This window comes from Vicugna pacos, unplaced genomic scaffold, assembly GCF_048564905.1.
Source record: "Vicugna pacos unplaced genomic scaffold, VicPac4 scaffold_14, whole genome shotgun sequence".
Classification (NCBI taxonomy): Eukaryota; Metazoa; Chordata; class Mammalia; order Artiodactyla; family Camelidae; genus Vicugna; species Vicugna pacos.
The window spans coordinates 4,979,331-5,002,718 of NW_027328735.1; the positions used below are offsets into that span (position 1 = coordinate 4,979,331).

The 23,388-nt window shown below is 44.9% G+C and overlaps 3 long non-coding RNA genes across 6 annotated transcripts; all 3 read right to left on the reverse strand.

Annotated features, from left to right (window-relative positions):
- Nucleotides 1–7,574: 7,574 nt before the first annotated feature.
- LOC140692646 (uncharacterized) lies at nucleotides 7,575–8,360 on the reverse strand. Of its 2 annotated transcripts, none has more exons than XR_012068220.1 (3): nucleotides 8,135–8,360; nucleotides 7,836–7,926; nucleotides 7,575–7,705 (listed from the first exon to the last, which is right to left on the reverse strand). It is a non-coding gene; the product is annotated as an uncharacterized lncRNA (long non-coding RNA). The 2 variants fall into 2 exon arrangements; XR_012068219.1 differs by having other exon boundaries at nucleotides 7,618–7,753.
- Nucleotides 8,361–12,847: 4,487 nt separating this feature from the next.
- On the reverse strand, nucleotides 12,848–18,006 carry LOC140692639 (uncharacterized). 3 transcript variants are annotated; one of them, XR_012068205.1, is made up of 4 exons: nucleotides 17,875–18,006; nucleotides 13,432–13,544; nucleotides 13,133–13,223; nucleotides 12,853–13,002 (listed from the first exon to the last, which is right to left on the reverse strand). It is a non-coding gene; the product is annotated as an uncharacterized lncRNA (long non-coding RNA). The 3 variants fall into 3 exon arrangements; XR_012068206.1 differs by lacking the exon at nucleotides 17,875–18,006 and having other exon boundaries at nucleotides 12,848–13,050; nucleotides 13,432–13,662; XR_012068204.1 differs by lacking the exon at nucleotides 17,875–18,006 and having other exon boundaries at nucleotides 13,432–13,662.
- Nucleotides 18,007–18,363: 357 nt separating this feature from the next.
- Nucleotides 18,364–23,305, reverse strand: LOC140692649 (uncharacterized). Its single transcript, XR_012068230.1, has 3 exons — nucleotides 23,172–23,305; nucleotides 18,729–18,841; nucleotides 18,364–18,520 (listed from the first exon to the last, which is right to left on the reverse strand). It is a non-coding gene; the product is annotated as an uncharacterized lncRNA (long non-coding RNA).
- Between the last annotated feature and the right edge of the window lie 83 nt (nucleotides 23,306–23,388).

The following is a 23,388-nucleotide window of genomic DNA, read 5'->3' on the forward strand; positions in this document are numbered from 1 at the left end:
CAGAAATCCCATGGAATTGCGTAGAGACAAGAGTCTACAATTTTCAATTAACAAAGCCCTAGAAGTCTACATTAGATACCTGATATTACCTGACCAGTAGAGATGAAGAAGTACAGTAAAAGAAACAGGAAGTACCATTTTCAGTTCCAAAGATATTGAAGGCGCAAAAGATAAGCTTTCAAACAACTAGTCTGCAAAACGCTATCCAGAACAAGTGTTGAAAATGAAGGTCAGGAAAACACTGAAGAACACCAGTGTCTCAGAATCACAAAAGGCAGAATACCAGAAAAGGGGAAGAGAAAGTCTCAACACGAGCCAAAAATATCAGGAAACTCAATGGTTGTGATAATATCAGGGCTAAAATTCAGTCCTTAGCAGACTAGATAATGCAGAGGGACGCGTGAATGACTGTGAAGACAGGGGAAGAGAAAAACCTCAGTCAGAAGCAGACATAGGAAAGCAAGTGCAAACAAATGAAAACATTGCAGTTGAACCCTGGGTTAAGACAGGGCATGAAAGAATAGAAATCATGAGTCCCAGATGGAAAAGCAAGAGATAAAGAAACAAAAAGTGTCTGAAAATTTATCTGTAGAAAAATCAGACTGAAACTTGCTGAAAGCCAAGAAAGAATCATCTATGCGAATTCAGGAATTACACAGCATCCGAAGGAGGTGGAATCCCAATAGACCTACCAGCAGCTGTATGATTCAAATCAACAAAGTTCACGAATATCCGAGTGATTTAAAATGCACCTGGAGGAAACAACATAGTCACAAGGAAACCTCCAGAGGGGTTTCAGCTGATATCTCGGCAGCAATATTGCAGGACAGGGAGGAGTGCCAGGACACAGACCATATCCTGAATGGCCAAATGCTGCCACCTAGGGTAGCCTATGCCACATGAACACCATTTCAAATAACGGCAGAGCTAGAGAATTCTACAGACCGGCAAATCTTAAAAGAATTCAGCAGTTCAAAAGTTTTTCTAAAAGAAAGGTTGAGAAAACTCCCCTGAATAGAAAAGCAGCAAGATGGAATGGAAAGAAGAAACCATTATTGGAAATGCAAGAAGAGCATGTGTGGCAGAGAAGAAAGAAGAAGAACTTAAGGAGGACATCAAAACCCTAAAGATGGGAGAGGGAAGCAGGAAATCATAGGTGATTGGAAGCACTCTCTTAAGTGAATCAGCTTATTTGACTCTGTTTGAAGCGAAAGGAGAGATGCATGGCCTGACGTGTTTGCAAAACAAGCGAGAAGAAGACCAACAAAGAATCAAACCAACAAACAAGCACCAAAATGGTATGGTTGGCTGACATATACAAAGGGAACCATGATTATTCAAAAGAAAATACTCAAGGTGAGGTCAAGGGTCATTCAGAACGCATCGACCCAGTATCGTGGCTTGCATGTACTCAGCACACTTGTATTCGGAAATCAGAAGCGTGCATTCATATTCGTAAATTTTGATTCATAAGAGCATATCGTGACCTAACACTAATGCCGATTTGGAATCAAATGGATTCCTAGTCCGTGATGTAGACTTGTATGTCTTCCAACAGGATGAAGGAATGCCATATTCTAGGCTACGTAGAGAAGAAATGTAAGAAGCCTATAACAAAGGCAAGTAGCTCTGCCAAAGTGTACTAAGTGCAAAAGAGACCGACAGCAAAGTGCACATTGGGGTTGGTTTCATTTCTTGGAATTTCAGCCCCCATGAATCCAATGGATCCATGTCCTGAGAGTGTGGGTGTTTCAGCAGAAATCAGGCGACGCATATGTATTCCGGGTGTACGGATATTATAGGAACATAAGTCTCCTTTAGTGGGTCCCTGTGTACTGTGAACTGTTAGAAAGTTTAAAGACGTGTGAAACCATCAACTGAAAAGGGACACACTTCCCTCCATTGGTACGGTGCATAGAGCTCTGAACAAAAGGAAAGAGGGAAGAAGAAAGGCCCATGGGACGCTAGTGGGTAGAATCACATTTACCTTAGGAACCTCTCGTCGGAAGCAGCCCCTCCCCCAACACTGACAAGATGCAGCAGCCATTGGGGATGGCAGTTAGCGGTTGGATTCCAGGTGGAATGTTGGTGTGTACCGCGAGGCTTGTTGTGGCTGTTGGATCCTAGGTAACCGGGCAGAGTTCTGTGGGTGGATCAGTGTGATGGAGGGGCTGCCGCCCTCTGTGGAGCTTGGCTTAGGTGTTTGGTCCGGGAAGCTGTGTAAGTTCGAGATACTGCTGCTGCCCAAAGACCTGAGGTCACAGGTCAGTTTCCAGAACCTGAAAGGGCAGACAGTGGAAGATCTGCCTGTCATCAGCTTACTGGTCAGGCTCCGAGGTACTTTCAGACTTGCCCAGTCCTGGTGAAGTCGACTTTAGGGGAGACACGAAGAGAAGCTGGCCGATAAGCTGGCTGCACGGATTGAGGAGAGATGCGAACACATGGATGAGAGATGTTCTGCTACAATGGAGAATACTGGCGTGGAGACAGCTGTAGAGGATACCAGGCTCAAAAGACATTCATGAGACCTATTGATACTCACTGATACAGGCAGAAACATATGGAGTGCCAACGTGGACTTGAGGAAGTTCCTCAATTCTCTTCTCCAAGAACGGGTCCAAGGTCCCTGACGTCTGAAGGAGAAGAAATGGCAGAGATGATCAAAACGCTCCTGTTCTTGGAAGAGGTCGTGAGAATCCACACGTCCCAAGGGGCATTCCCAAGCCATTCAGACCAAAATTCAACAAGCCCAGGTAAGCCTTTTCCCAGGTTTGGGCCTAGCTAGTGAGCACTTGCCCTTGCCTCCCCTCCACTCAGGCATCCATTTTGAAGGATCAGTACCTGAGCTGCAATGAAGCCATTACGAGAAGAGCAAGCCCCTCGTAGAATCAGAGTTCCTCCAGCTTCACTCTCTGTGAACAACAGTGAACACCTTAAAGGTCAAATAGTCTCGGCTGAAATAGATAAAATTGAATACTTAGCTCACACCTAGAAACGATGTCCTTCCGCTAGATTCAGCAAATGTTGTGTTTATGTCTTCCCTGGGGTGAAGGGAGTGTGGTAAGTGAGGGGAATCTTTGACTGAACATGAATCTGTATTAGGCTTCAGTTTTTCAAGACAGTGAAGGTAAATAGTACAAGTCAGAAAGTGAACTGAACTGTAAAAGTCGCCAATGACATTAAAGACACAGCTTATGTGGATCGTCTTTCACTTGAGTCAAGCCCCCGGGGGCACTATATCATGGGGGTGCAGACTTGGTTGCGTTAAATGGCTTTAAACTACAGGATCGGATGATTAAGCGTTCTCAACACTGATAGAAAAACACCTGGTTCTCAATAGACTAGCATAACTGCAGCAGGATTCTCCTAGCTAGAATGCCTCTAGGTGCTTTTGGATTCAAACCTAAATGTATATATTTGGTTTGTTTCCTCTTGTATTTTCCTAGAGAGGGATGTTACCCCTTGAAATGCCAACATTGGCCAGTAGGTGTCATTGGGATACAGGGCACCACATGCACAAGTGTATCCAAGGTTGGGGGTTATTCCATGTTTCCAAAAGTTATTTCATGGTTCCTGTTGGTTTCGGAGGCTTCAACCTTAAAGAGCTGACATGACCCCTTGAACAGTTTGGACTGCTAGTTTGCATTCTATCTGTCTAGCTTTTCCGTCGAGCTGACACAATGTTACCAAAATTGACAAGTCTGGCTTCTAGGTCGATTGAGTGTGTTTCAAAAAATAACTCCATTTTCGTATAACTCCCAAAACATGTAAATGAGTTCTGTTAAACTTCTTAAAGACTGCAAATGGGATATCAACACAATGTCAAAATAGTTGTCTTCGGACAATCCCTCCCACCACGGCTGTATAGAAACAAAGAGCTAAGCAAATATCACATTTCTGTGAAATGTATCTGGATAGTGTTGATTCATCGATGCCCAGTTGGCAGAGAAGAAGTGCAACCTGCACTCACTCGCTCCCATGTACAGAGCAATGGAAACATCCACTCACCCAGCCCTTAGCATAGGACACTGGCCGAAGAGAGGTCTGTTACTCCCAAAGACAGGATGAGGCCTCAGGACACCTGGAAGCAGGAGAATGCAAAGCAGGGAATGGAAACCAGTGCAGGTTCGGACCCCTGGTGATGGAGCAACAAGGGTGAAACTCTGTTTAACTTGGACGCACACTCTCAAGCGGACAGGAGACATGGGTTTGAAGGTGATGTGCTGAGATTTACAAGAGTGCACAGCAGATGCTTGGCTGAGAGAACTCAAAGAAACCAGCGCAAAATATCCCCACAGTTAATTCTGGGACCAAGATCCCAGCTGCTAAGTTTGACGTAGCAGTGAGGTCAGTGAGGCATAGAGCTACGGATGATGGCACACGCTGAGTCTCAGGGATCTGGAGTGCGTTGTGGGATGTGGTGGGTCGAATCAAGAGAGCAAACCGAACTGTGTACCAATAATAAATCAACCACACTGGTCGCGCGGTTGCGATTACCGATATGTCCCATGGCCACACCCAGTACATCTGCAGGACCAGGGACCAATTGGGAATTTTGCCAATAGAGCACGTGTGGGGCTGAATCAGAGATATCGTGCATCTGGTCTGAGGGATCCAGGGGGCCTTGAATTTGAAATCAGAATGAAAAGCCTTAGGATATGCTACATTCATAACCTGGGCTGGGATTATGGTTTGGTTTGAGTCACAGGATGCGCAACAACTCTGTGGTTGCCTTCGTGCACCCGTGCCACAAGGATGAGAGGACAAGGGAGAGTGGTCCAAGTCCACAGCGTGAGAAGAGGAAGCATTCCCTTCAGCACTATCTCCCAAAAGCGGATGCTACATTTTGGATGGCACCGGCACGGTACGGCACCTAGGACAACAAGGAAGGTCTGCGGGATCATTCCAGCAGGCCCTGATATGTGACATCCATAGATATGCTTCCACTGGTGTTTCTGTAGACAGAGAAGCTCTGGAAAGAACTCATTTCATTGGGACATTCCCGTGGCAATAAAAAGCAGAAGAGCACTCTCAGTTTGCTGTTTTGGAAACACTCCAAAATGACATAGAGAAGAATGCAGAGCTGAGAACTTTCAGAAGCTTCATTTCCACAAGAGGAAGTGTCCTGTGCACTTTCAGAAGTGTGAGATAAGTATAACCAAAATGAAGTTATGCTAATCGAAGTAGAATGGGTTGTTCATCACAACTAATGCAACACCAGCAATTGGAGATATACCAAACAACACACACAGGTACAGGTTATGGCATCAATGCCTAGGAGAAATTGTCCTCACAGAAATCCCATGGAATTGCGTAGAGACAAGTGTCTAAATTTTTCAATTAACAAAGCCCTAGAAGTCTACAATAGATACCTGATATTACCTGACCAGTACAGTTGAAGAAGAACAGTAAAAGAAACAGGAAGTACCATTTTCAGTTCCAAAGATATTGAAGGCGCAAAAGATAAGCTTTCAAACAACTAGTCTGCAAAACGCTATTCAGAACAAGTGTTGAAAATGAAGGTCAGGAAAACACTGAAGAACACCAGTGTCTCAGAATCACAAAAGGCAGAATACCAGAAAAGGGGAAGAGAAAGTCTCAACACGAGCCAAAAATATCAGGAAACTCAATGGTTGTGATAATATCAGGGCTAGAATTCAGTCCTTAGCAGACTAGATAATGCAGAGGGACGCGTGAATGACTGTGAAGACAGGGGAAGAGAAAAACCTCGGTCAGAAGCAGACATAGGAAAGCAAGTGCAAACAAATGAAAACATTGCAGTTGAACCCTGGGTTAAGACAGGGCATGAAAGAATAGAAATCATGAGTCCCAGATGGAAAAGCAAGAGATAAAGAAACAAAAAGTGTCTGAAAATTTATCTGTAGAAAAATCAGACTGAAACTTGCTGAAAGCCAAGAAAGAATCATCTATGCGAATTCAGGAATTACACAGCATCCGAAGGAGGTGGAATCCCAATAGACCTACCAGCAGCTGTATGATTCAAATCAACAAAGTTCACGAATATCCGAGTGATTTAAAATGCACCTGGAGGAAACAACATAGTCACAAGGAAACCTCCAGAGGGGTTTCAGCTGATATCTCGGCAGCAATATTGCAGGACAGGGAGGAGTGCCAGGACACAGACCATATCCTGAATGGCCAAATGCTGCCACCTAGGGTAGCCTATGCCACATGAACACCATTTCAAATAACGGCAGAGCTAGAGAATTCTACAGACCGGCAAATCTTAAAAGAATTCAGCAGTTCAAAAGTTTTTCTAAAAGAAAGGTTGAGAAAACTCCCCTGAATAGAAAAGCAGCAAGATGGAATGGAAAGAAGAAACCATTATTGGAAATGCAAGAAGAGCATGTGTGGCAGAGAAGAAAGAAGAAGAACTTAAGGAGGACATCAAAACCCTAAAGATGGGAGAGGGAAGCAGGAAATCATAGGTGATTGGAAGCACTCTCTTAAGTGAATCAGCTTATTTGACTCTGTTTGAAGCGAAAGGAGAGATGCATGGCCTGACGTGTTTGCAAAACAAGCGAGAAGAAGACCAACAAAGAATCAAACCAACAAACAAGCACCAAAATGGTATGGTTGGCTGACATATACAAAGGGAACCATGATTATTCAAAAGAAAATACTCAAGGTGAGGTCAAGGGTCATTCAGAACGCATCGACCCAGTATCGTGGCTTGCATGTACTCAGCACACTTGTATTCGGAAATCAGAAGCGTGCATTCATATTCGTAAATTTTGATTCATAAGAGCATATCGTGACCTAACACTAATGCCGATTTGGAATCAAATGGATTCCTAGTCCGTGATGTAGACTTGTATGTCTTCCAACAGGATGAAGGAATGCCATATTCTAGGCTACGTAGAGAAGAAATGTAAGAAGCCTATAACAAAGGCAAGTAGCTCTGCCAAAGTGTACTAAGTGCAAAAGAGACCGACAGCAAAGTGCACATTGGGGTTGGTTTCATTTCTTGGAATTTCAGCCCCCATGAATCCAATGGATCCATGTCCTGAGAGTGTGGGTGTTTCAGCAGAAATCAGGCGACGCATATGTATTCCGGGTGTACGGATATTATAGGAACATAAGTCTCCTTTAGTGGGTCCCTGTGTACTGTGAACTGTTAGAAAGTTTAAAGACGTGTGAAACCATCAACTGAAAAGGGACACACTTCCCTCCATTGGTACGGTGCATAGAGCTCTGAACCAAAGGAAAGAGGGAAGAAGAAAGGCCCATGGGACGCTAGTGGGTAGAATCACATTTACCTTAGGAACCTCTCGTCGGATGCAGCCCCTCCCCCAACACTGACAAGATGCAGCAGCCATTGGGGATGGCAGTTAGCGGTTGGATTCCAGGGGGAATGTTGGTGTTTACCGCGAGGCTTGTTGTGGCTGTTGGATCCTAGGTAACCGGGCAGAGTTCTGTGGGTGGATCAGTGTGATGGAGGGGCTGCCGCCCTCTGTGGAGCTTGGCTTAGGTGTTTGGTCCGGGAAGCTGTGTAAGTTCGAGATACTGCTGCTGCCCAAAGACCTGAGGTCACAGGTCAGTTTCCAGAACCTGAAAGGGCAGACAGTGGAAGATCTGCCTGTCATCAGCTTACTGGTCAGGCTCCGAGGTACTTTCAGACTTGCCCAGTCCTGGTGAAGTCGACTTTAGGGGAGACACGAAGAGAAGCTGGCCGATAAGCTGGCTGCACGGATTGAGGAGAGATGCGAACACATGGATGAGAGATGTTCTGCTACAATGGAGAATACTGGCGTGGAGACAGCTGTAGAGGATACCAGGCTCAAAAGACATTCATGAGACATATTGAAACTCACTGATACAGGCAGAAACATACGGAGTGCCAACGTGGACTTGAGGAAGTTCCTCAATTCTCTTCTCCAATAACGGGTCCAAGGTCCCTGACGTCTGAAGGAGAAGAATTGGCAGAGATGATCAAAACGCTCCTGTTCTTGGAAGAGGTCGTGAGAATCCACACGTCCCAAGGGGCATTCCCAAGCCATTCAGACCAAAATTCAACAAGCCCAGGTAAGCCTTTTCCCAGGTTTGGGCCTAGCTAGTGAGCACTTGCCCTTGCCTCCCCTCCACTCAGGCATCCATTTTGAAGGATCAGTACCTGAGCTGCAATGAAGCCATTACGAGAAGAGCAAGCCCCTCGTAGAATCAGAGTTCCTCCAGCTTCACTCTCTGTGAACAACAGTGAACACCTTAAAGGTCAAATAGTCTCGGCTGAAATAGATAAAATTGAATACTTAGCTCACACCTAGAAACGATGTCCTTCCGCTAGATTCAGCAAATGTTGTGTTTATGTCTTCCCTGGGGTGAAGGGAGTGTGGTAAGTGAGGGGAATCTTTGACTGAACATGAATCTGTATTAGGCTTCAGTTTTTCAAGACAGTGAAGGTAAATAGTACAAGTCAGAAAGTGAACTGAACTGTAAAAGTCGCCAATGACATTAAAGACACAGCTTATGTGGATCGTCTTTCACTTGAGTCAAGCCCCCGGGGGCACTATATCATGGGGGTGCAGACTTGGTTGCGTTAAATGGCTTTAAAGTACAGGATCGGATGATTAAGCGTTCTCAACACTGATAGAAAAACACCTGGTTCTCAATAGACTAGCATAACTGCAGCAGGATTCTCCTAGCTAGAATGCCTCTAGGTGCTTTTGGATTCAAACCTAAATGTATATATTTGGTTTGTTTCCTCTTGTATTTTCCTAGAGAGGGATGTTACCCCTTGAAATGCCAACATTGGCCAGTAGGTGTCATTGGGATACAGGGCACCACATGCACAAGTGTATCCAAGGTTGGGGGTTATTCCATGTTTCCAAAAGTTATTTCATGGTTCCTGTTGGTTTCGGAGGCTTCAACCTTAAAGAGCTGACATGACCCCTTGAACACTTTGGACTGCTAGTTTGCATTCTATCTGTCTAGCTTTTCCGTAGAGCTGACAAAATGTTACCAAAATTGACAAGTCTGGCTTCTAGGTCGATTGAATGTGTTTCAAAAAATAACTCCATTTTCGTATAACTCCCAAAACATGTAAATGAGTTCTGTTAAACTTCTTAAAGACTGCAAATGGGATATCAACACAATGTCAAAATAGTTGTCTTCGGACAATCCCTCCCACCACGGCTGTATAGAAACAAAGAGCTAAGCAAATATCACATTTCTGTGAAATGTATCTGGATAGTGTTGATTCATCGATGCCCAGTTGGCAGAGAAGAAGTGCAACCTGCACTCACTCGCTCCCATGTACAGAGCAATGGAAACATCCACTCACCCAGCCCTTAGCATAGGACACTGGCCGAAGAGAGGTCTGTTACTCCCAAAGACAGGATGAGGCCTCAGGACACCTGGAAGCAGGAGAATGCAAAGCAGGGAATGGAAACCAGTGCAGGTTCGGACCCCTGGTGATGGAGCAACAAGGGTGAAACTCTGTTTAACTTGGACGCACACTCTCAAGCGGACAGGGGACATGGGTTTGAAGGTGATGTGCTGAGATTTACAAGAGTGCACAGCAGATGCTTGGCTGAGAGAACTCAAAGAAACCAGCGCAAAATATCCCCACAGTTAATTCTGAGACCAAGAACCCAGCTGCCAAATTTGAGGTAGCAGAGGCAACGGTCAGTGAGGCATAGAGCTACGGATGATGGCACACGTTGAGTCTCAGGGATCTGGAGTGCGTTGTGGGATGTGGTGGGTCGAATCAAGAGAGCAAACCGAACTGTGTACCAATAATAAATCAACCACACTGGTCGCGCGGTTGCGATTACCGATATGTCCCATGGCCACACCCAGTACATCTGCAGGACCAGGGACCAATTGGGAATTTTGCCAATAGAGCACGTGTGGGGCTGAATCAGAGATATCGTGCATCTGGTCTGAGGGATCCAGGGGGCCTTGAATTTGAAATCAGAATGAAAAGCCTTAGGATATGCTACATTCATAACCTGGGCTGGGATTATGGTTTGGTTTGAGTCACAGGATGCGCAACAACTCTGTGGTTGCCTTCGTGCACCCGTGCCACAAGGATGAGAGGACAAGGGAGAGTGGTCCAAGTCCACAGCGTGAGAAGAGGAAGCATTCCCTTCAGCACTATCTCCCAAAAGCGGATGCTACATTTTGGATGGCACCGGCACGGTACGGCACCTAGGACAACAAGGAAGGTCTGCGGGATCATTCCAGCAGGCCCTGATATGTGACATCCATAGATATGCTTCCACTGCTGTTTCTGTAGACAGAGAAGCTCTGGAAAGAACTCATTTCATTGGGACATTCCCGTGGCAATAAAAAGCAGAAGAGCACTCTCAGTTTGCTGTTTTGGAAACACTCCAAAATGACATAGAGAAGAATGCAGAGCTGAGAACTTTTAGAAGCTTCATTTCCACAAGAGGAAGTGTCCTGTGCACTTTCAGAAGTGTGAGATAAGTATAACCAAAATGAAGTTATGCTAATCGAAGTAGAATGGGTTGTTCATCACAACTAATGCAACACCAGCAATTGGAGATATACCAAACAACACACACAGGTACAGGTTATGGCATCAATGCCTAGGAGAAATTGTCCTCACAGAAATCCCATGGAATTGCGTAGAGACAAGAGTCTACAATTTTCAATTAACAAAGCCCTAGAAGTCTACATTAGATACCTGATATTACCTGACCAGTAGAGATGAAGAAGTACAGTAAAAGAAACAGGAAGTACCATTTTCAGTTCCAAAGATATTGAAGGCGCAAAAGATAAGCTTTCAAACAACTAGTCTGCAAAACGCTATCCAGAACAAGTGTTGAAAATGAAGGTCAGGAAAACACTGAAGAACACCAGTGTCTCAGAATCACAAAAGGCAGAATACCAGAAAAGGGGAAGAGAAAGTCTCAACACGAGCCAAAAATATCAGGAAACTCAATGGTTGTGATAATATCAGGGCTAAAATTCAGTCCTTAGCAGACTAGATAATGCAGAGGGACGCGTGAATGACTGTGAAGACAGGGGAAGAGAAAAACCTCAGTCAGAAGCAGACATAGGAAAGCAAGTGCAAACAAATGAAAACATTGCAGTTGAACCCTGGGTTAAGACAGGGCATGAAAGAATAGAAATCATGAGTCCCAGATGGAAAAGCAAGAGATAAAGAAACAAAAAGTGTCTGAAAATTTATCTGTAGAAAAATCAGACTGAAACTTGCTGAAAGCCAAGAAAGAATCATCTATGCGAATTCAGGAATTACACAGCATCCGAAGGAGGTGGAATCCCAATAGACCTACCAGCAGCTGTATGATTCAAATCAACAAAGTTCACGAATATCCGAGTGATTTAAAATGCACCTGGAGGAAACAACATAGTCACAAGGAAACCTCCAGAGGGGTTTCAGCTGATATCTCGGCAGCAATATTGCAGGACAGGGAGGAGTGCCAGGACACAGACCATATCCTGAATGGCCAAATGCTGCCACCTAGGGTAGCCTATGCCACATGAACACCATTTCAAATAACGGCAGAGCTAGAGAATTCTACAGACCGGCAAATCTTAAAAGAATTCAGCAGTTCAAAAGTTTTTCTAAAAGAAAGGTTGAGAAAACTCCCCTGAATAGAAAAGCAGCAAGATGGAATGGAAAGAAGAAACCATTATTGGAAATGCAAGAAGAGCATGTGTGGCAGAGAAGAAAGAAGAAGAACTTAAGGAGGACATCAAAACCCTAAAGATGGGAGAGGGAAGCAGGAAATCATAGGTGATTGGAAGCACTCTCTTAAGTGAATCAGCTTATTTGACTCTGTTTGAAGCGAAAGGAGAGATGCATGGCCTGACGTGTTTGCAAAACAAGCGAGAAGAAGACCAACAAAGAATCAAACCAACAAACAAGCACCAAAATGGTATGGTTGGCTGACATATACAAAGGGAACCATGATTATTCAAAAGAAAATACTCAAGGTGAGGTCAAGGGTCATTCAGAACGCATCGACCCAGTATCGTGGCTTGCATGTACTCAGCACACTTGTATTCGGAAATCAGAAGCGTGCATTCATATTCGTAAATTTTGATTCATAAGAGCATATCGTGACCTAACACTAATGCCGATTTGGAATCAAATGGATTCCTAGTCCGTGATGTAGACTTGTATGTCTTCCAACAGGATGAAGGAATGCCATATTCTAGGCTACGTAGAGAAGAAATGTAAGAAGCCTATAACAAAGGCAAGTAGCTCTGCCAAAGTGTACTAAGTGCAAAAGAGACCGACAGCAAAGTGCACATTGGGGTTGGTTTCATTTCTTGGAATTTCAGCCCCCATGAATCCAATGGATCCATGTCCTGAGAGTGTGGGTGTTTCAGCAGAAATCAGGCGACGCATATGTATTCCGGGTGTACGGATATTATAGGAACATAAGTCTCCTTTAGTGGGTCCCTGTGTACTGTGAACTGTTAGAAAGTTTAAAGACGTGTGAAACCATCAACTGAAAAGGGACACACTTCCCTCCATTGGTACGGTGCATAGAGCTCTGAACCAAAGGAAAGAGGGAAGAAGAAAGGCCCATGGGACGCTAGTGGGTAGAATCACATTTACCTTAGGAACCTCTCGTCGGATGCAGCCCCTCCCCCAACACTGACAAGATGCAGCAGCCATTGGGGATGGCAGTTAGCGGTTGGATTCCAGGTGGAATGTTGGTGTTTACCGCGAGGCTTGTTGTGGCTGTTGGATCCTAGGTAACCGGGCAGAGTTCTGTGGGTGGATCAGTGTGATGGAGGGGCTGCCGCCCTCTGTGGAGCTTGGCTTAGGTGTTTGGTCCGGGAAGCTGTGTAAGTTCGAGATACTGCTGCTGCCCAAAGACCTGAGGTCACAGGTCAGTTTCCAGAACCTGAAAGGGCAGACAGTGGAAGATCTGCCTGTCATCAGCTTACTGGTCAGGCTCCGAGGTACTTTCAGACTTGCCCAGTCCTGGTGAAGTCGACTTTAGGGGAGACACGAAGAGAAGCTGGCCGATAAGCTGGCTGCACGGATTGAGGAGAGATGCGAACACATGGATGAGAGATGTTCTGCTACAATGGAGAATACTGGCGTGGAGACAGCTGTAGAGGATACCAGGCTCAAAAGACATTCATGAGACATATTGAAACTCACTGATACAGGCAGAAACATACGGAGTGCCAACGTGGACTTGAGGAAGTTCCTCAATTCTCTTCTCCAATAACGGGTCCAAGGTCCCTGACGTCTGAAGGAGAAGAAATGGCAGAGATGATCAAAACGCTCCTGTTCTTGGAAGAGGTCGTGAGAATCCACACGTCCCAAGGGGCATTCCCAAGCCATTCAGACCAAAATTCAACAAGCCCAGGTAAGCCTTTTCCCAGGTTTGGGCCTAGCTAGTGAGCACTTGCCCTTGCCTCCCCTCCACTCAGGCATCCATTTTGAAGGATCAGTACCTGAGCTGCAATGAAGCCATTACGAGAAGAGCAAGCCCCTCGTAGAATCAGAGTTCCTCCAGCTTCACTCTCTGTGAACAACAGTGAACACCTTAAAGGTCAAATAGTCTCGGCTGAAATAGATAAAATTGAATACTTAGCTCACACCTAGAAACGATGTCCTTCCGCTAGATTCAGCAAATGTTGTGTTTATGTCTTCCCTGGGGTGAAGGGAGTGTGGTAAGTGAGGGGAATCTTTGACTGAACATGAATCTGTATTAGGCTTCAGTTTTTCAAGACAGTGAAGGTAAATAGTACAAGTCAGAAAGTGAACTGAACTGTAAAAGTCGCCAATGACATTAAAGACACAGCTTATGTGGATCGTCTTTCACTTGAGTCAAGCCCCCGGGGGCACTATATCATGGGGCTGCAGACTTGGTTGCGTTAAATGGCTTTAAACTACAGGATCGGATGATTAAGCGTTCTCAACACTGATAGAAAAACACCTGGTTCTCAATAGACTAGCATAACTGCAGCAGGATTCTCCTAGCTAGAATGCCTCTAGGTGCTTTTGGATTCAAACCTAAATGTATATATTTGGTTTGTTTCCTCTTGTATTTTCCTAGAGAGGGATGTTACCCCTTGAAATGCCAACATTGGCCAGTAGGTGTCATTGGGATACAGGGCACCACATGCACAAGTGTATCCAAGGTTGGGGGTTATTCCATGTTTCCAAAAGTTATTTCATGGTTCCTGTTGGTTTCGGAGGCTTCAACCTTAAAGAGCTGACATGACCCCTTGAACACTTTGGACTGCTAGTTTGCATTCTATCTGTCTAGCTTTTCCGTAGAGCTGACAAAATGTTACCAAAATTGACAAGTCTGGCTTCTAGGTCGATTGAGTGTGTTTCAAAAAATAACTCCATTTTCGTATAACTCCCAAAACATGTAAATGAGTTCTGTTAAACTTCTTAAAGACTGCAAATGGGATATCAACACAATGTCAAAATAGTTGTCTTCGGACAATCCCTCCCACCACGGCTGTATAGAAACAAAGAGCTAAGCAAATATCACATTTCTGTGAAATGTATCTGGATAGTGTTGATTCATCGATGCCCAGTTGGCAGAGAAGAAGTGCAACCTGCACTCACTCGCTCCCATGTACAGAGCAATGGAAACATCCACTCACCCAGCCCTTAGCATAGGACACTGGCCGAAGAGAGGTCTGTTACTCCCAAAGACAGGATGAGGCCTCAGGACACCTGGAAGCAGGAGAATGCAAAGCAGGGAATGGAAACCAGTGCAGGTTCGGACCCCTGGTGATGGAGCAACAAGGGTGAAACTCTGTTTAACTTGGACGCACACTCTCAAGCGGACAGGAGACATGGGTTTGAAGGTGATGTGCTGAGATTTACAAGAGTGCACAGCAGATGCTTGGCTGAGAGAACTCAAAGAAACCAGCGCAAAATATCCCCACAGTTAATTCTGAGACCAAGAACCCAGCTGCCAAATTTGAGGTAGCAGAGGCAACGGTCAGTGAGGCATAGAGCTACGGATGATGGCACACGTTGAGTCTCAGGGATCTGGAGTGCGTTGTGGGATGTGGTGGGTCGAATCAAGAGAGCAAACCGAACTGTGTACCAATAATAAATCAACCACACTGGTCGCGCGGTTGCGATTACCGATATGTCCCATGGCCACACCCAGTACATCTGCAGGACCAGGGACCAATTGGGAATTTTGCCAATAGAGCACGTGTGGGGCTGAATCAGAGATATCGTGCATCTGGTCTGAGGGATCCAGGGGGCCTTGAATTTGAAATCAGAATGAAAAGCCTTAGGATATGCTACATTCATAACCTGGGCTGGGATTATGGTTTGGTTTGAGTCACAGGATGCGCAACAACTCTGTGGTTGCCTTCGTGCACCCGTGCCACAAGGATGAGAGGACAAGGGAGAGTGGTCCAAGTCCACAGCGTGAGAAGAGGAAGCATTCCCTTCAGCACTATCTCCCAAAAGCGGATGCTACATTTTGGATGGCACCGGCACGGTACGGCACCTAGGACAACAAGGAAGGTCTGCGGGATCATTCCAGCAGGCCCTGATATGTGACATCCATAGATATGCTTCCACTGCTGTTTCTGTAGACAGAGAAGCTCTGGAAAGAACTCATTTCATTGGGACATTCCCGTGGCAATAAAAAGCAGAAGAGCACTCTCAGTTTGCTGTTTTGGAAACACTCCAAAATGACATAGAGAAGAATGCAGAGCTGAGAACTTTTAGAAGCTTCATTTCCACAAGAGGAAGTGTCCTGTGCACTTTCAGAAGTGTGAGATAAGTATAATCAAAATGAAGTTATGCTAATCGAAGTAGAATGGGTTGTTCATCACAACTAATGCAACACCAGCAATTGGAGATATACCAAACAACACACACAGGTACAGGTTATGGCATCAATGCCTAGGAGAATTTGTCCTCACAGAAATCCCATGGAATTGCGTAGAGACAAGAGTCTAAATTTTTCAATTAACAAAGCCCTAGAAGTCTACAATAGATACCTGATATTACCTGACCAGTAGAGTTGAAGAAGAACAGTAAAAGAAACAGGAAGTACCATTTTCAGTTCCAAAGATATTGAAGGCGCAAAAGATAAGCTTTCAAACAACTAGTCTGCAAAACGCTATTCAGAACAAGTGTTGAAAATGAAGGTCAGGAAAACACTGAAGAACACCAGTGTCTCAGAATCACAAAAGGCAGAATACCAGAAAAGGGGAAGAGAAAGTCTCAACACGAGCCAAAAATATCAGGAAACTCAATGGTTGTGATAATATCAGGGCTAAAATTCAGTCCTTAGCAGACTAGATAATGCAGAGGGACGCGTGAATGACTGTGAAGACAGGGGAAGAGAAAAACCTCGGTCAGAAGCAGACATAGGAAAGCAAGTGCAAACAAATGAAAACATTGCAGTTGAACCCTGGGTTAAGACAGGGCATGAAAGAATAGAAATCATGAGTCCCAGATGGAAAAGCAAGAGATAAAGAAACAAAAAGTGTCTGAAAATTTATCTGTAGAAAAATCAGACTGAAACTTGCTGAAAGCCAAGAAAGAATCATCTATGCGAATTCAGGAATTACACAGCATCCGAAGGAGGTGGAATCCCAATAGACCTACCAGCAGCTGTATGATTCAAATCAACAAAGTTCACGAATATCCGAGTGATTTAAAATGCACCTGGAGGAAACAACATAGTCACAAGGAAACCTCCAGAGGGCTTTCAGCTGATATCTCGGCAGCAATATTGCAGGACAGGGAGGAGTGCCAGGACACAGACCATATCCTGAATGGCCAAATGCTGCCACCTAGGGTAGCCTATGCCACATGAACACCATTTCAAATAACGGCAGAGCTAGAGAATTCTACAGACCGGCAAATCTTAAAAGAATTCAGCAGTTCAAAAGTTTTTCTAAAAGAAAGGTTGAGAAAACTCCCCTGAATAGAAAAGCAGCAAGATGGAATGGAAAGAAGAAACCATTATTGGAAATGCAAGAAGAGCATGTGTGGCAGAGAAGAAAGAAGAAGAACTTAAGGAGGACATCAAAACCCTAAAGATGGGAGAGGGAAGCAGGAAATCATAGGTGATTGGAAGCACTCTCTTAAGTGAATCAGCTTATTTGACTCTGTTTGAAGCGAAAGGAGAGATGCATGGCCTGACGTGTTTGCAAAACAAGCGAGAAGAAGACCAACAAAGAATCAAACCAACAAACAAGCACCAAAATGGTATGGTTGGCTGACATATACAAAGGGAACCATGATTATTCAAAAGAAAATACTCAAGGTGAGGTCAAGGGTCATTCAGAACGCATCGACCCAGTATCGTGGCTTGCATGTACTCAGCACACTTGTATTCGGAAATCAGAAGCGTGCATTCATATTCGTAAATTTTGATTCATAAGAGCATATCGTGACCTAACACTAATGCCGATTTGGAATCAAATGGATTCCTAGTCCGTGATGTAGACTTGTATGTCTTCCAACAGGATGAAGGAATGCCATATTCTAGGCTACGTAGAGAAGAAATGTAAGAAGCCTATAACAAAGGCAAGTAGCTCTGCCAAAGTGTACTAAGTGCAAAAGAGACCGACAGCAAAGTGCACATTGGGGTTGGTTTCATTTCTTGGAATTTCAGCCCCCATGAATCCAATGGATCCATGTCCTGAGAGTGTGGGTGTTTCAGCAGAAATCAGGCGACGCATATGTATTCCGGGTGTACGGATATTATAGGAACATAAGTCTCCTTTAGTGGGTCCCTGTGTACTGTGAACTGTTAGAAAGTTTAAAGACGTGTGAAACCATCAACTGAAAAGGGACACACTTCCCTCCATTGGTACGGTGCATAGAGCTCTGAACCAAAGGAAAGAGGGAAGAAGAAAGGCCCATGGGACGCTAGTGGGTAGAATCACATTTACCTTAGGAACCTCTCGTCGGATGCAGCCCCTCCCCCAACACTGACAAGATGCAGCAGCCATTGGGGATGGCAGTTAGCGGTTGGATTCCAGGTGGAATGTTGGTGTTTACCGCGAGGCTTGTTGTGGCTGTTGGATCCTAGGTAACCGGGCAGAGTTCTGTGGGTGGATCAGTGTGATGGAGGGGCTGCCGCCCTCTGTGGAGCTTGGCTTAGGTGTTTGGTCCGGGAAGCTGTGTAAGTTCGAGATACTGCTGCTGCCCAAAGACCTGAGGTCACAGGTCAGTTTCCAGAACCTGAAAGGGCAGACAGTGGAAGATCTGCCTGTCATCAGCTTACTGGTCAGGCTCCGAGGTACTTTCAGACTTGCCCAGTCCTGGTGAAGTCGACTTTAGGGGAGACACGAAGAGAAGCTGGCCGATAAGCTGGCTGCACGGATTGAGGAGAGATGCGAACACATGGATGAGAGATGTTCTGCTACAATGGAGAATACTGGCGTGGAGACAGCTGTAGAGGATACCAGGCTCAAAAGACATTCATGAGACCTATTGAAACTCACTGATACAGGCAGAAACATACGGAGTGCCAACGTGGACTTGAGGAAGTTCCTCAATTCTCTTCTCCAATAACGGGTCCAAGGTCCCTGACGTCTGAAGGAGAAGAAATGGCAGAGATGATCAAAACGCTCCTGTTCTTGGAAGAGGTCGTGAGAATCCACACGTCCCAAGGGGCATTCCCAAGCCATTCAGACCAAAATTCAACAAGCCCAGGTAAGCCTTTTCCCAGGTTTGGGCCTAGCTAGTGAGCACTTGCCCTTGCCTCCCCTCCACTCAGGCATCCATTTTGAAGGATCAGTACCTGAGCTGCAATGAAGCCATTACGAGAAGAGCAAGCCCCTCGTAGAATCAGAGTTCCTCCAGCTTCACTCTCTGTGAACAACAGTGAACACCTTAAAGGTCAAATAGTCTCGGCTGAAATAGATAAAATTGAATACTTAGCTCACACCTAGAAACGATGTCCTTCCGCTAGATTCAGCAAATGTTGTGTTTATGTCTTCCCTGGGGTGAAGGGAGTGTGGTAAGTGAGGGGAATCTTTGACTGAACATGAATCTGTATTAGGCTTCAGTTTTTCAAGACAGTGAAGGTAAATAGTACAAGTCAGAAAGTGAACTGAACTGTAAAAGTCGCCAATGACATTAAAGACACAGCTTATGTGGATCGTCTTTCACTTGAGTCAAGCCCCCGGGGGCACTATATCATGGGGGTGCAGACTTGGTTGCGTTAAATGGCTTTAAAGTACAGGATCGGATGATTAAGCGTTCTCAACACTGATAGAAAAACACCTGGTTCTCAATAGACTAGCATAACTGCAGCAGGATTCTCCTAGCTAGAATGCCTCTAGGTGCTTTTGGATTCAAACCTAAATGTATATATTTGGTTTGTTTCCTCTTGTATTTTCCTAGAGAGGGATGTTACCCCTTGAAATGCCAACATTGGCCAGTAGGTGTCATTGGGATACAGGGCACCACATGCACAAGTGTATCCAAGGTTGGGGGTTATTCCATGTTTCCAAAAGTTATTTCATGGTTCCTGTTGGTTTCGGAGGCTTCAACCTTAAAGAGCTGACATGACCCCTTGAACACTTTGGACTGCTAGTTTGCATTCTATCTGTCTAGCTTTTCCGTAGAGCTGACAAAATGTTACCAAAATTGACAAGTCTGGCTTCTAGGTCGATTGAATGTGTTTCAAAAAATAACTCCATTTTCGTATAACTCCCAAAACATGTAAATGAGTTCTGTTAAACTTCTTAAAGACTGCAAATGGGATATCAACACAATGTCAAAATAGTTGTCTTCGGACAATCCCTCCCACCACGGCTGTATAGAAACAAAGAGCTAAGCAAATATCACATTTCTGTGAAATGTATCTGGATAGTGTTGATTCATCGATGCCCAGTTGGCAGAGAAGAAGTGCAACCTGCACTCACTCGCTCCCATGTACAGAGCAATGGAAACATCCACTCACCCAGCCCTTAGCATAGGACACTGGCCGAAGAGAGGTCTGTTACTCCCAAAGACAGGATGAGGCCTCAGGACACCTGGAAGCAGGAGAATGCAAAGCAGGGAATGGAAACCAGTGCAGGTTCGGACCCCTGGTGATGGAGCAACAAGGGTGAAACTCTGTTTAACTTGGACGCACACTCTCAAGCGGACAGGGGACATGGGTTTGAAGGTGATGTGCTGAGATTTACAAGAGTGCACAGCAGATGCTTGGCTGAGAGAACTCAAAGAAACCAGCGCAAAATATCCCCACAGTTAATTCTGAGACCAAGAACCCAGCTGCCAAATTTGAGGTAGCAGAGGCAACGGTCAGTGAGGCATAGAGCTACGGATGATGGCACACGTTGAGTCTCAGGGATCTGGAGTGCGTTGTGGGATGTGGTGGGTCGAATCAAGAGAGCAAACCGAACTGTGTACCAATAATAAATCAACCACACTGGTCGCGCGGTTGCGATTACCGATATGTCCCATGGCCACACCCAGTACATCTGCAGGACCAGGGACCAATTGGGAATTTTGCCAATAGAGCACGTGTGGGGCTGAATTAGAGATATCGTGCATCTGGTCTGAGGGATCCAGGGGGCCTTGAATTTGAAATCAGAATGAAAAGCCTTAGGATATGCTACATTCATAACCTGGGCTGGGATTATGGTTTGGTTTGAGTCACAGGATGCGCAACAACTCTGTGGTTGCCTTCGTGCACCCGTGCCACAAGGATGAGAGGACAAGGGAGAGTGGTCCAAGTCCACAGCGTGAGAAGAGGAAGCATTCCCTTCAGCACTATCTCCCAAAAGCGGATGCTACATTTTGGATGGCACCGGCACGGTACGGCACCTAGGACAACAAGGAAGGTCTGCGGGATCATTCCAGCAGGCCCTGATATGTGACATCCATAGATATGCTTCCACTGCTGTTTCTGTAGACAGAGAAGCTCTGGAAAGAACTCATTTCATTGGGACATTCCCGTGGCAATAAAAAGCAGAAGAGCACTCTCAGTTTGCTGTTTTGGAAACACTCCAAAATGACATAGAGAAGAATGCAGAGCTGAGAACTTTTAGAAGCTTCATTTCCACAAGAGGAAGTGTTCTGTGCACTTTCAGAAGTGTGAGATAAGTATAACCAAAATGAAGTTATGCTAATCGAAGTAGAATGGGTTGTTCATCACAACTAATGCAACACCAGCAATTGGAGATATACCAAACAACACACACAGGTACAGGTTATGGCATCAATGCCTAGGAGAAATTGTCCTCACAGAAATCCCATGGAATTGCGTAGAGACAAGAGTCTACAATTTTCAATTAACAAAGCCCTAGAAGTCTACATTAGATACCTGATATTACCTGACCAGTAGAGATGAAGAAGTACAGTAAAAGAAACAGGAAGTACCATTTTCAGTTCCAAAGATATTGAAGGCGCAAAAGATAAGCTTTCAAACAACTAGTCTGCAAAACGCTATCCAGAACAAGTGTTGAAAATGAAGGTCAGGAAAACACTGAAGAACACCAGTGTCTCAGAATCACAAAAGGCAGAATACCAGAAAAGGGGAAGAGAAAGTCTCAACACGAGCCAAAAATATCAGGAAACTCAATGGTTGTGATAATATCAGGGCTAAAATTCAGTCCTTAGCAGACTAGATAATGCAGAGGGACGCGTGAATGACTGTGAAGACAGGGGAAGAGAAAAACCTCAGTCAGAAGCAGACATAGGAAAGCAAGTGCAAACAAATGAAAACATTGCAGTTGAACCCTGGGTTAAGACAGGGCATGAAAGAATAGAAATCATGAGTCCCAGATGGAAAAGCAAGAGATAAAGAAACAAAAAGTGTCTGAAAATTTATCTGTAGAAAAATCAGACTGAAACTTGCTGAAAGCCAAGAAAGAATCATCTATGCGAATTCAGGAATTACACAGCATCCGAAGGAGGTGGAATCCCAATAGACCTACCAGCAGCTGTATGATTCAAATCAACAAAGTTCACGAATATCCGAGTGATTTAAAATGCACCTGGAGGAAACAACATAGTCACAAGGAAACCTCCAGAGGGGTTTCAGCTGATATCTCGGCAGCAATATTGCAGGACAGGGAGGAGTGCCAGGACACAGACCATATCCTGAATGGCCAAATGCTGCCACCTAGGGTAGCCTATGCCACATGAACACCATTTCAAATAACGGCAGAGCTAGAGAATTCTACAGACCGGCAAATCTTAAAAGAATTCAGCAGTTCAAAAGTTTTTCTAAAAGAAAGGTTGAGAAAACTCCCCTGAATAGAAAAGCAGCAAGATGGAATGGAAAGAAGAAACCATTATTGGAAATGCAAGAAGAGCATGTGTGGCAGAGAAGAAAGAAGAAGAACTTAAGGAGGACATCAAAACCCTAAAGATGGGAGAGGGAAGCAGGAAATCATAGGTGATTGGAAGCACTCTCTTAAGTGAATCAGCTTATTTGACTCTGTTTGAAGCGAAAGGAGAGATGCATGGCCTGACGTGTTTGCAAAACAAGCGAGAAGAAGACCAACAAAGAATCAAACCAACAAACAAGCACCAAAATGGTATGGTTGGCTGACATATACAAAGGGAACCATGATTATTCAAAAGAAAATACTCAAGGTGAGGTCAAGGGTCATTCAGAACGCATCGACCCAGTATCGTGGCTTGCATGTACTCAGCACACTTGTATTCGGAAATCAGAAGCGTGCATTCATATTCGTAAATTTTGATTCATAAGAGCATATCGTGACCTAACACTAATGCCGATTTGGAATCAAATGGATTCCTAGTCCGTGATGTAGACTTGTATGTCTTCCAACAGGATGAAGGAATGCCATATTCTAGGCTACGTAGAGAAGAAATGTAAGAAGCCTATAACAAAGGCAAGTAGCTCTGCCAAAGTGTACTAAGTGCAAAAGAGACCGACAGCAAAGTGCACATTGGGGTTGGTTTCATTTCTTGGAATTTCAGCCCCCATGAATCCAATGGATCCATGTCCTGAGAGTGTGGGTGTTTCAGCAGAAATCAGGCGACGCATATGTATTCCGGGTGTACGGATATTATAGGAACATAAGTCTCCTTTAGTGGGTCCCTGTGTACTGTGAACTGTTAGAAAGTTTAAAGACGTGTGAAACCATCAACTGAAAAGGGACACACTTCCCTCCATTGGTACGGTGCATAGAGCTCTGAACCAAAGGAAAGAGGGAAGAAGAAAGGCCCATGGGACGCTAGTGGGTAGAATCACATTTACCTTAGGAACCTCTCGTCGGATGCAGCCCCTCCCCCAACACTGACAAGATGCAGCAGCCATTGGGGATGGCAGTTAGCGGTTGGATTCCAGGTGGAATGTTGGTGTTTACCGCGAGGCTTGTTGTGGCTGTTGGATCCTAGGTAACCGGGCAGAGTTCTGTGGGTGGATCAGTGTGATGGAGGGGCTGCCGCCCTCTGTGGAGCTTGGCTTAGGTGTT